Genomic DNA, 14,459 nt, shown 5'->3' on the forward strand with positions numbered 1-14,459 from the left:
TAGCGTCATCATACTCAGAAATATACCATAACAATCATTATAATACTCATCATAACTCGAGGGATCTCACACACTACAAGTTCCCTAGGTTCATCTCAGCCTTCCTTGATTCGAGTACGGATCCTCTGCTTTCAGTAGTACGGGCCCATACTACCTTCCACATCTATCCGTACTTTCCTCAAGAACTGCCTCGACTCCACCAAGTCCCTTCTACTACTACTGTTGATCCCATGCTAAACTCATCCTAGGATTGCCCTAGGGTAATCACCAACCCACTCTCCGCTATCAGCTGCATAAGAATTCCCTGCTATCTCCCCCTAACTAGCTCGTGAATACTATTACATATCACTAAGACTAGATAATTCTTGGAATGAGAGGTTCTACCCTACAATGGTTAGACTCAAACGAGAGCTGCGAAATAAGGCTAAACCTAACCTTCTGAAATTATTTAGTCCTCGTAATATTTAACTTAACATATTCGTTTACTAGTTAGTAAAAGATAACTAGAACTCTTAAAAGCACAAAGCAAGCAGCATTCGAGCATTGAGTACACGTAATCAAGCATATCTCATTCAGGCCATCATATCACTGACTAATCAGTATTAGCATGCAGTTCATCAAGCTCATACACATATAACAGGCACATAAGGCCTCCTTCCTAGATCCTTAGTCCTAATCTAGCATACAGTTTTCATAAAGCTGATGCACATATAACAGGCACATAAGGCATCCTTCATAGATCCTTAGTCCTAATCTAACATGCAGTTCTCATAAAGCTAATACACATATCATAACATAAACTTGTATGGGTAATTTGGGAGTACTTACTTGAGCTCGGCTGATTGCATGCACCACACCCTTTTCTCTTTTCAAAGTTCTTTTTTTTTCTTTTCAAAATTCTTTCCTTTTTTCAAAATTCTTTTTATAAAAAATGATTTTCTTTTGAAAATTTTCATACCAAGCACTTAGTCTGAGTTCAGACACACCCGAGAGTGTACCCGAATCCCTCAAACCAAGGCTCTGATACCAACTTGAAACATCCCAAAAATACAGTCAAAAATTTTTGTTTTAAATCATTAATAAAACCATAATTATAATTCAACATATAAAAATCATAAATTGTGTATCTCAAGAATATCATAACATCTGTCAAATATATCAGAGTATAAACATCCCAGGCTGAACAAATGGTATGTGCACTACAATCATCTCGAGCTCCTCTTTTGAAAACCGAAGTACTCGAAACCAAAACTAAAAACCATAAGCACGAAGCTTAGTGAGTCTCCCCAAACTACCAGATACCATACACATGTCACACAAACACATCGTGGGCCCCACCCTGCTACATCGAGCCCCGCCCGACATCGAGCAAAGGTCGGTATACACATGATTAGATCAACAATTACATAAACATAATCACATATTCATAAACATATAAACATAACATTGGGCCTTGCTAGCTACATCGGGCCCCGGCCGATATCGGGCCCCGCCCGGCATCTGGCCGCATCGGGCATCGGGCCTCGCCCGACATCGGACCAAAGTCTGGTATACATATAACATATCAACAAGCATATAACATACACGTAACATAAACATATCTTAGGCCTAGCCTACTACATCGGGCCCCGCCCAGCATCGAACCAAAGTCCGGCATCGGGCCCTGCCCGGCATTCAGCAAAGCTCGGTATACAAAAGAATATCAACATATACATATAAACATAAACATAAAAACATTCCTCGGGCCCCGCCCGACATTGGACCGAAGTCCGGAAACATACAAACAGACACATGCAAGAGTCACGAAGAAATCAAGCATACAAACATTCATCAGGCTTGCCCCAGCATCGGATCGAATTCCGAAAAAGCATATAAACCTGCATCGGGCCCCGCCCGGCATCGGACCGTAGTCCGGAGCTGCTACTAACTAAACGGGCTGGCCTTGGTGCCTTAGACACGTTCCAACTAGAAAAGGACTCACCTTACACTGCTGAAGCCCTGTGGACAAAAACCGTAGCTGCTGGATGACAGATTCTCGAATCTGTCAACATCAAAATAATACCCAATTAATAGTTGGGTCCCAACACATATCCATAGATCCATGCTTGGGGTAAAAGACTACTTTACCCATAACTTAGCTTGATTCAAGCCCAAGGCCCAATGCTAAGGCACAAAAGTCTAATAATGAACCAAAGTCCAACATATGGCCTAATTTCCAAATTGGGCCCAAACCCCTACATGGTCTTACCTTAAGGCCCAATCATTTATTCTGGTCCAAACACTTGGCAATCCAATGGTCCATTATCTCATAATCATCAAGGCCCAGTTATGGCCCATCTATGGCCCAATTATCCCAATTGGGCCCAAGCCTATACAATGGGCCTTATCCTAAAGCCCAATCCAAATATTCTAGTCCATATACTAGTTCTTGGATGTCCCATCAATAGTCCAGACATCTAGGCCCAACAAAAAAGGCCCAAATCAAACCCAACACAATTAGGATTTTAACATGAAATGACGATTAAGGTTAATTAGAAACACTTAACCCGTTAAGGACTTAATCCATTGAGTCCATCAATCTACTAGGTCAATCATACAGTGTAATTGGCCATAAGCCATACATCTATCCACTGGTCCAAACGCGGGTCCCGGGAATCCAAAACTAACATTTTCTAAAATTAGGGTTTTCTAAACCCTAATTAGGGTTTCTAACCCAAACACAAACCAACTAAGTCCAAGATTAAGCTATTGGGCCAATTAGGGTTCCATTAGGTTGTGTACCACCCACTACCACCTCGGGTAGTGGTGGTCAACGGTGGCTCACGGCGGCAGCCACCACCTCGCGGTGGTGGTTATGATTTTAAACCAAAATACATCAAACGAATCCTAAATAACGGTCCAATCACATGTAAGCGCACACAACTACCCAAAGTGGCGGCTGATAGCGGCGTGAGGTGGTAGCCACCACCTCACGGTGGTGGTAGCGAGGTTTTTCTTCGAATCTTCAGCCAAGAAACGCTCCTACATCCCTTACAAGTAAAACACACACACACAAATTCTATATCATACCCACAGCCACCTATACACGACGGTTAAGGGTGGCAGAAAAAAAACAAGCGACGGCAGCCACCATGGTTGGTAGCCATGGTGGTTTCCTCAGGTTTTCCGGCCAACTAGCATACACCAAAAGTACTGAAACACGCACACACCCACGGACAGAACACCCACCGCGCAGAAATACATCGAACATGGAGGAGGAAGACGGTGACGAAGGAACTCGCTACAACGGCGACGTGGCTGATGGCAAAACTGAAGAAGAACGAGGAGGAGGAGGAACGTCCGAGATCGACAACAACATTACCCAGACGTCGGTCTTCAGCATGTCTCGGTTTTGTCGGCAATCATCGAGGAGACATCGTTGGTAGCTCACAACTTCGACGACGGAGGTGTGGCGCCGCTGGCTGGAGGGGTCATAAGGGTGGAGGCTGGTGAAGAGCTAGGGTTAGGGTTTGGGGGTAACGACCTTAAGACGGGAAGGATTGATCATCGAGTTCAAATCCCGTGTTCATTCAAACTTCATACGGGTTTGACACTTTCAGTCCCTCATACACATAAACTTTTCAAAACAGATCCATAAGTTACCATTCAGCCCCTGTCTTCAAAAATATTTACAAATTGAATCCGCAATTTACCATTTAGCCCTTGCTTCCCAAAATCTATCCAAATTAAGTCCCAATAATTTACCAATCAGTCCCTGCCTTCATAAATATTTACAAACGACTCCGGAACTTACACTTTTAACCCCCAACTTCTATAATTGTAACAATTAACTCCTCGAGACCAACACCTTGATATATTACTATTGATTTTAGGGCTACTATTCATTCATTAATTCGTCTATTTATTTATTTAATAAACGGGGTGTTACAAAAGACTTCTTTTCTTAATAGACATCTACTAGAAGATATCCATATAGATTGTCCTGGAGGTTTTCTTAATCCAATTTATCCTAACAAAATGTGTAGAGCTTGAGATCCACTTGTGGATATAAAGAAAACATCTAAATATTATAATCATCATTTTATGTAAAACCACAAGGTGTGTTTTATATCAAAATGAATAGAACATGTGTGTTTAATAAGAACTAGTGGGAGCATAGTGAAATTCATAATCTTGTATGAATGAGACATACTTAATCATTTGAAATCACATTCTGACTAAGCAAAGTTGTTTTCACGTTGACTAGGAAAGTGTTTCTAAAACGAAAGACTTAAGAAGGAGAAGATACATTCTTGGAATGTAAAAACTATAAGGGATAGATAAAATGAATGTTAAAAGTTTCACGTCCTTATAGATATATTGGCAAATATCTTGAAAGCGATCAAGACACAAGATTCTTTTGGAGAATTCTTGGCATTGTCATATGACGCCATTTTGAGCTAGCATCGAAAGTAAATAGCTCATAGGCTTGAACTAAATAAAATTATTTATATTCTATTTGATTGGCAAATGAATTTACCATTTACGCCATATTATGCATAAGACATTGTGACAACCCGAAATTTCTATCTTGTAAAGCCATTCAATTCAATCAAAGTTAGACTTGTATCTGTTACCTTTTAGCCGTGCTAAGGATTATTCTAGAAGTTTTTATGCCTGGTACACTTAGGACTTGATGCTATGATGTGTGAGTAACGAATCTATGAGTTTCAAATTAAGTCAAGATCATCCACCAAGGGATGTTTATGACCCAAAGTGGGTTTACGGCCGTAAACCCAAGCTTGGCCGTAAACCCTTTCTACTAGTATAGATTTCCTTCATTCTTCTTCATTCCTCACATCTTCAAGTCAAGAAAACTCATTTCTCTCCCAAGTATCATCAAGAACACTTCCATTTCTCTTCTATGTTATCTTCAAATCATGAAGATCACCAAGAACACACACTTGTTCTTTGGACCGTAATCACCCTATAAGATTCCAAAACGTAAGTATCTCTTCCATATACTTGTTATTCATTAGAAGCTCTTGATGTCCAACCAAGAATCAACCATTTTATGCATGAACTTCAAGAGTTTACGGCCGTAAACCCTTCATGTGGCCGTAAACCCTTCTTGGTTCATGAGGTGGCCGTGAACCCTTCAACCCATGGCTGTAAACCCTTCATAGGATCTTGATGTGGCCGTAAACCCTTCAACCCATGGCCGTAAACCCTTCATGTGTGGCTGTAAACTCTCCTATGGCCGTAAACACTCATTGTGTGACCGTGAACACCCTTTCATACAATCATATGTCATTGTAACACTTCATTCCAAGTGTTTCCTAGTACCTAAGGTTGTTCCCTTACATGATTAGTTGTTATATACACTAATTGTATGCCTATATATGTGATTGTATGTCTAATAGGATCCAATTGTGCTTCGGGACTTCATTTGTGATCTCAAGCATCCTATATCTATCTTTCATTCGAATCACTCACTACAGGTGAGTTCATACCCCTAACTTATGTTTTAATGATTTTAAATGCTTTTATGGGGGGGGGGGAATACAAGTAGAAAACAATATAGTTGTATAATCAATCACATGTGATTTATAACTAGCAAGCAAGAAGATTTCTTATACTTCAAAACTGTGGTATCAAACAAACTATTTCAAATCATTTTATAAACTGACATCAAGTCATTCATAACCATTCAAATGGTTAAAACTCTTTTCAAATGATAAACTCTTTAAATGTTTTACAAAACTCTTTTAAACTTATATATTGTCAAAATCATCTCTATATAGATATAGTTATATAAACAAGGTTGAAAGGGCTTAGGACTGATAACTCGCTTTATTTCCTATTTCTTGTTTGGTTGTGGACTTAGGGTATCGGGTGTGTGTCTGAATGTCGTTTGAATCTTAGTTATATATTATGTATATGTATATAGATATAAAAGTACCTTCAATAAGTTCAATACCTTTGGGTAGCAAAGGTGTACAAACATGATCAGTCCATCAATATCAGAGCTTACTAGTAAACTATAATAGGTATAGTTTAGGAAGTTACTACTTACTATTTCTAGAACAATGAAACTGAGTCAGTTCATACATGAGTCAGTTCAAACATACAATAACTAGAACAGGAAGGAACATACAATAACTAGAACAGGAAGAAACATACAATAACTAGAACAGGAAGGAGCAAACAATAACAAGAATAGAAAGGAACATACATCCTTTTACAAGAACAAGATAACATTAATGTGAAACCACTACTTGACGGCTTAGAAATATACTTGTTAGGTCGCGTTTTGTAACCAGAGTCTCCTGGAGGGAGAGCGGGCATTGTGTGTATAGATCTATACGGGACTGACAATCCCGCATCCCGACTGTTCGCTACAGTTTGGCCGGCAGTCCAAGGGGTGACAAATGTCACATCAGTTTCGACGCCAGTAGGTCGTTGTGTTAAACACTCGTCAATCAGTATGGTTATAACCACATCACATTTTAACCTTAATTAAAAAAATTGGTTTTAAGGTAGTTAGTGCTTCGGTAGTTACTTTTTATAACATTATTGTACACTGTCATTTTCCCATTACATTCATATAGTGATCTTCTCACATAAAAGGTAATGTAAACTATTTTCTCGTAATAATAGTCATATACTTGGGAAAACACTCAATTTTACAAAAGAAAAAACATACAAAACAGTCGGGTCTTGGTAGAAGACTACTCTCCATTTCAGTAGAAAATATAGGATTTTCTACGAAGTATACAAACATTTACATCAAAACACTTACAATCATTTACAGCAAACATTTACAAACTTTACATCAAACACTTACAAACATTTTCTTCAAACTTATACAAACATTTGACACTAAAATATTTATGAACTCACCAGCCTAAATGTTGATCTACTCTTTCAAAATAACTTGTATTTTCAGGTCATCAGTAGACAGGTACACTGGACCAGGTTTTGAGAAGACGGAGCGTGTTCAAGACTCGTCTTTCATTTTGATATATATATTTTTGGTGTCTTACAAATACATTCAGAACACACTTGTATTAACTATATTATTAATGAAATGGATGATGTTGTTGCTTGTTTTACTATTGTGCATTGTTATGATACTGAACATGACGTCCTCTGCCCCCGAACGTTTTCTGTCGTTCTGGTTTGGGGTGTGACAGATAGTATCTGATAATGTTGTAAGCATGTCATAGGATACAAATTGAATACATGGTTAAGTCACTGGGTGACTAAGAGATCATTCGAAGAGTACTTTAGAAGAACTAAGAGAATGTATATAAGACCTACAGAAGATGTTAATTTCTAAACAGATATAAATAATTATGAATTATAATTGGATTTTTTACTTCATTATGGAATGAAGAGTAAGTTTTGTTGGAATGAGGTCCAAGCAAAATATAATGACACAATCTACTAAAAATAAGAATACCCTACTTGAGAAGTTGAATTCAAATATGATTGGATATATGAGATCATTGAAAAACTATGTTGATTTCTGCCATTCGAGGATCACATAGAAATCTTCGTGACTTCGAGAGTATACTTAATCAAGCTAAGAGACTCTATGTCACGAAAGAACACCAATCATATTCTCCAAGATATTTAACTATACCTAAAGTAAAGTTAAGTATGGAGATGATAGTATTCACAGTATTCACACAAATTAAATTTTTGTCAGATCCATTGATAAAGTCATTCTTTTGAGTTAAGTATGAATGGTCACACTTCAGCTATAAGACTTTATTATTCTAGAAATGGGGTTTTGATTTGGATTTAGTATTTGGATATTGGAACATTATAACAACAACTATTAGATAATGTTATGATATATTGGGATATAGTCATGACAATAATACTTGTTGTGTTCTATATTAACATGTTTAATCCATGAATAATGTTATTATTCTAAAAGTTCATAGTCGGTTATAATTGTGGGAGCAATTATGAAGTAAGACTAATATGAATTGGATTGGTTGACTCTCACTAGATGAAAGTAGGCAAGTGGTTGTAACCAAGTTTCATAGGTACTTGTCAGAGAACTAGTATTGAACTGACCCGCATCAAGATCATCTCATGGATCGCTAACCTGCTGAATCCTCTCCGTCGTCTTGAGCACCACTTCGGTGCTCCCCATGACCCTCTGGCCAACCTCACCCCAACATATCGGGGTTCTGCACTTCCTCCTGTATAACATCTCGAAGGGAGGACGGTCAATACTCGCATGATAGCTATTATTATACGAGAACTCCGCCAACGGAAGGTAGGTATCCCAGCTACCTCCGAAGTCTAAAACACATGTCCGCATCATATCCTCTAGAGTCTGGATGGTCCGCTCGCTCTGACCATCCGTCTGCGGGTGAAAGGCGGTGCTAAAATGCAGACGAGTACCCAGCTCGTCATGAAACTTCTTCCAAAACCTGGAAGTGAACAACACATCCCTGTCGGAAATCACTGAAACTGGCACTCCGTGCCGAGCTACCACCTCTCGGATATAGATGTCGGCCAACTTTTCGGCCGAAATGCTCTCCTGGATCGGTATGAAATGGGCACTCTTGGTCAACCGATCCACGATTGCCCAAATCGAATCCACTCCCTGTGCAGTCTTGGGAAGCTTGGTAATGAAATCCATGGTAATATCTTCCCATTTCCACAATGGAATATCTAACGGCTGCATCTTGCCGTGTGGCCTCTGGTGCTCGGCCTTGACCTTCCTGCAGGTCAAGCACCGCTCCACATACCATGCTACGTCCCGCTTCATGCAGGGCCACCAATAATCAGGACGAAGATCTCTATACATCTTCGTTACTCCGGGATGGATAGAAAATCTGGATTTGTGTGCCTCCTCCATTAGGATCTGGCGCACGCCTCCATGATAAGGGACCCACACCCTACGGTGAAGAGTCAATAACCCTCGGCTATCATAGTCGAAGGTCTTCCGATGTTCCTCCTTCATAGCCTCCTGCTGAGCCTCCCGGATCCGCTCCAACAGTGGAGTCACCACTGTTATCCTCAGACAGATGTCCCTGATTGGCGCTGCCTTGCGGCTAAGCGCATCGGCCACAACATTGGCCTTCCTCGGGTGGTAGAGGATCTCGCAATCATAATCCTTCACCACATCCATCCACCGACGCTGCCTCATGTTCAGGTTTGGCTGATCCATGAGGTACCTCAAACTCTTGTGGTCCATGTAAATGGTACAACGAACACCATAGAGGTAATGACGCCAAATCTTGAGGGCAAAAACAACAGCCCCCAGCTCCAAATCATGCGTCGGGTAATTCGCCTCGTGAGGCTTCAGCTGCCTCAAAGCGTATGCAATAACATGCCCTCTCTGCATCAGAACCGCGCCCAAACCTGAGATGGACGCATCACAATATACCACAAAATCCTCCATGCCCTCTGGCAGGGCTAAGATTGGCGCCTCGCACAATCTCTGCCTCAGTGTCTCGAATGCGGCCTGCTGCTCAGGCCCCCAGCGAAAGACCACGACTTTCCTCATCAGCCTGGTCAGGGGCACGACTATCTTGGAGAAGTCCTGAATGAATCTCCGATAGTAGCCTGCCAATCCCAAAAAGCTCCGAATCTCAGATGGAGACCTCGGGACTTCCCACCTCATCACGGCCTCAACCTTGGCCGGGTCCACCGATATCCCGTTCTGGTTCACAAGGTGCCCGAGAAACTGCACCTGGCGCAACCAAAACTCACACTTGGAGAACTTAGCATCCAAGCTCTCCCTTCTCAAAGTCTCCAGAACCTCTCGTAGACGCTCCTCATGCTGCTCTCGCGTCTTGGAGTAAACCAAGATATCATCAATAAACACTATCACAGACCGGTCTAACATCGGTCTACACACGCGGTTCATGAGGTCCATGAACGCGGCAGGAGGATTGGTGAGCCCGAAAGGCATCACCACAAACTCATAGTGGCCATATCGCGTCCGAAACGCAGTCTTCTGTATATCCTCCTCTCTGACTCTCATCTGATGATACCCTGATCGCAAATCAATCTTGGAGAACCAAGATGCTCCGTGTAGCTGGTCAAAGAGGCCATCAATCCTCGGGAGTGGGTAACGGTTCTTCACCGTTACCTTATTCAGCTCCCTATAATCTATACACATCCGATGCGACCCGTCCTTCTTCTTCACAAACAGAATCGGGGCTCCCCAGGGTGAACTGCTCGGTCTAATGAAACCCTTGTCTAACAGCTCTTGCAGCTGTGTAGAGAACTCCTGCATCTCAGGAGGAGCCAACCGATACGGTGCCTTGGCTATCGGAGCCGCACCAGGGACTAGTTCAATCCTGAACTCTACCTGCCTCTCCGGAGGTATCCCAGGTAAATCCTCGGGGAATACGTCCGCAAACTCTCGTACCACGGGCACATCGCTCACTGTTTCCTTACCCATCTCCCGGGTATCCATCACATAGGCAACAAATCCTGCGCAACCCTGCTGAAGGTAACGCCTAGCTCTCGCTGCTGAACATAAAGTTGGTCCTTGTTGTGGCCTCTCGCCCAGAATCACCAGCTCTCCCCCACTTGGGGTCCTGATTCGCACCAACTGCTGCGTACAGTCAATCACTGCCCCATTGGGGCTTAGCCAATCCATACCAATAATAACCTTGTTCCCCCGCAAAGGTATGGGAACCAGATCTACCAGATAATGCTCCTCAAACAGTCCCAGGACGCAATCTCGGTAGACCTCTGATGCTCATACTGACCGGTCGTCCGCAATCTCGACCTCTAGAGGGCAATCCAACGTGCCCGACGACTCAGGAAACTTCTTGCTAAGCGCAAGAGAGACAAACGATCAGGTAGCACCCGAATCAAACAATACCTAAACTGGGATACCGTTCACATGGAACGATCCTAAACAGAGCACATACATAACATATCAAGATCACAGCGCCATAAAATAAAAGCATAAGAAAGGAATCATACCTGTCACTACATCAGGTGCAGTGCGTGCCTCCTCGGCTGTCAACTGAAATGCTTGGCTCCGCACCACTGGAGCCTCTGTCTTGGCCTTCCGGCCATCTGCAACCTGCGCTGTCGCTGAAACCGGCGCCGCTGCTGACGCTGCTGTCAATCTCGGGCAATTGGCCTTTTTGTGGCCCCTCTGATTGCAATGGAAGCAAATCAGGTCTGTCATCTGTACTGTGGGGGCGGGGGCAGTACAATCCCTCCCAAAGTGCCCCGTATTGCCACACTTGTAGCAGCCTGACGATCCTGCTCTACAAGCTCCCTCATGTGGCCTGCCGCACTTCCAGCAACGGCTCTGGCCCGGCTGGCCCTTCGACCTAACGTTGGATCCCTTGGGTTTCTTCCCCGAAACCCCTGTAACCTGCTCAGACTCAGCTTTCCTCTTCCTCACATGCTCCAAATCGAGCTCCCTCTCCCACGCCCTGGCAATCATGGACTCCAGGGTCGGGCAGGCAGAGTAGCTGACATGCTCCCGAATATCAGCCCTCAACATATCATGGTAGTGAGTCTTCTGCATCTCCTCATCCCCCGCATACTGGGGTACCAACAATGCTCTCTCCCGGAACTTGGCGGTGATCTCCGCCACAGTCTCCGTAGTCTGCCTCATATCCAAAAACTCTCTGGCCAGCTGCTGAAGCTCTACAGCCGGCACAAACTCAGCTCTGAATCTGGTCACGAAATCTGACCACGCCATAACCTCGACGGTTGGGGCTCCCAATGAGTCACCAATCAACTCCCACCAGTCTCTAGCTCTATCCCCCAAACATCCCGCAGCAAAGCGGACCTTCGACCCTTCCGGGCAGAAGCTCGTCAACTGCGCAGACTCAATGTCTGTGATCCATCTCCTGGCAGCGATGGGGTCTTTCACCCCGTGATAATCCCGCGCACCACTCCCACGAAAGTCCTTAAAGGACAGTGTGTGCGTACTCATCTGGCTAGACGCCATATCACTCCTGAATGCCCGGAGGCGATCCTCCATCAGCTCAACAATCCCTTCCTTGCTCGACCCGAAAATGACTGGGGTCGACTCAAGAATGCCTCTCATGATCTCAGACGCGATGAACTCGCGCAGCCCGTCATCAACCTGCTCGGATCCTGCATCCGAGCCTGATCCTGATCCTGATCCGGAACCTCCTGCTCCATGTCGCGTGGTCACCATACTGAAAAATACACGCATAAATGTCAGGATCATACATACTCTCGAGAGGTCTAACACATTCTCCAAGGTTCCCGGTTCTGTCTCAACCTTCCTTGATTCGAGTACGGATCCTCTGCTTCCAGTAGTACGGGCCCATACTACCTTTCACATCTATACGTACTTTCCTCAAGGACTGTCTCGACTTCACCAGGTCCCTTAACCAATATCCCTTTCCATCTAGTCTCATCCCAGGCTTTCCTGGGGCACTCTCTGACCTACTCTCTGCCATCAGCTGCACTAGGAGTCCCTACTTCCCTTCCCTAACTAGCTTGCGAGTACTGTTAAATATCCGCTCACTAGTTAGTTAAAGTTAGCCAGGACCCCTTAAGCACAAAGCAAGCAGCATTCGTGCATCGAGTAACCGCATCAGGCATAACCTAATCAGACTATCCTACTGTTGACTAAACAGTCCTAACATACAGCTCGTACAACAGGCATATAAGGAATCCTTCCTAGATCCTTGGCCCTACTCTAGCATGCAGTTCTCAGAATCATATACATCAGGCATACAAGGCATCCTCCTAGATCCTTAGCCCTAATCTAGCATGCAGTTCTCAGAATCATATACATCAGGCATACAAGGCATCCTCCTAAATCATTAGCCCTAATCTAGCATGCAGTTCTCAGAATCATATATCATATAACTTATTATAACAAGTATGAGTATCTTGGGGGAAAACTTACTTGAGCTCGGCTGGTCGCACGCATCACACACCTTGTTCTTTCTCAAAACCCTTTGACTCAGATTTTAGAGAACCATTTTCTTTGTAAAAATCTTTTAAATCCCTCGGTTTGAGTCCAGACACTCCCGAGGGTGTGTCCGAATCCCTCAAACCAGGGCTCTGATACCAACTTGTAACATCCCAATTTCCAAGCCCAATTTTTTTTTTAAATTAAGTAATTCTCAACATAGTTTACCAAAACATTTCCCATGCCATATCATTTGCAAACAAAACTATAACAATGTGTCTGAAATCATAATGTCAAAGTAAAATCAATCAGAGTACAATCCCAGAAAACTCCATGCGGAAATCATGTGTGTGTGATGCGCTGCTACACTGCCGGCTCCTTCCCCTTAGACGAAGAGGTACCTGAAACCAAAACTAAAGCTATAAGCACAAAGCTTAGTGAGTTCCCCCATCATACCACATACCATACAGACATATCGCATACATACTGCCGGGCAATTCTGGGGTGCCCGACCTACCCAGTACGGCCATTCTGGGGTGCCGACCTACCCGTGTCAAGCCGTTCTGGGGTGCTGACCTACCCATGTCAAGCCATTCTGGGGTGCTAACCTACCCTTCGGTTCTATCAACCGAACCTTGGGGACTATTCCACCCCCTACTGCTACTATCATAACGTAAACATACTGTCAGACGTTTCTGGGGTGTCCGACCTACCCTTCGGTCCTAACAACCGAACTTGGGCAATATTCCATCCCTACTACCACTATCACATATAACATATCATGCCGGCATATAATCATATCATCACATACTGTCAGACATATCTAGGGTGTCAGACCTACCCTCCGGTCCTAACAACCGGACTCTACTACTGTCACATATACATATCATGCTAGCATATAACATATCAGGTAATAGAAAACCTAGATGAATATCACAAAGACAATCATCCAATATACAACTCCTACTGGTGGGCCGGCATTGTGGCCATTGACCCACCGCTACTGGAAGGTAACTCACCTCGAACGAGTAGCTGTGCGGGAAATCTCTGTCTGCTGCTGCTCCGGAAATCCTTCGGCTATAATCCCCACAAAACACTTAATCAGAGTCTGATATCTATTCTTATGGTAAAATGACCATTTTACCCCTGACCAAGTCTAAGTCAAAGTCAAAGTCAACTTCCAGTTGACCCGACTCGCCGAGTTGGGCCGCCAACTCGTCGAGTCCCTATCTCTTCCACTGTCCTCATCCACGTCTCTACTCGTCGAGTTGGGCCGCCAACTCGTCGAGTCCCTATCTCTTCAACTGTCCTCATCCACGACTCTACTCGTCGAGTTTAGCAACGACTCGACGAGTTCTCCTTCTAACACCACCCCGGATGAACCTTCATCCGACTCGCCGAGTTGTATGAACAACTCGTCGAGTCCATCTTCATCCTATGAATACGTCCTGACCTCGACTCGCCGAGTTGTATGAACAACTCGTCGAGTTCATCTTCAAGAGTTGGGAGATTGCCTTGGACTCGCCGAGTCGACTCATGCACTCGCCGAGTCCTATGAACTGCAGGACTATGGCTCATC

Source organism: Lactuca virosa, chromosome 5 (assembly GCF_052849685.1).
Source record: "Lactuca virosa cultivar CGN04683 chromosome 5, Lactuca_virosa_CGN04683_v6, whole genome shotgun sequence".
Taxonomy (NCBI): Eukaryota; Viridiplantae; Streptophyta; class Magnoliopsida; order Asterales; family Asteraceae; genus Lactuca; species Lactuca virosa.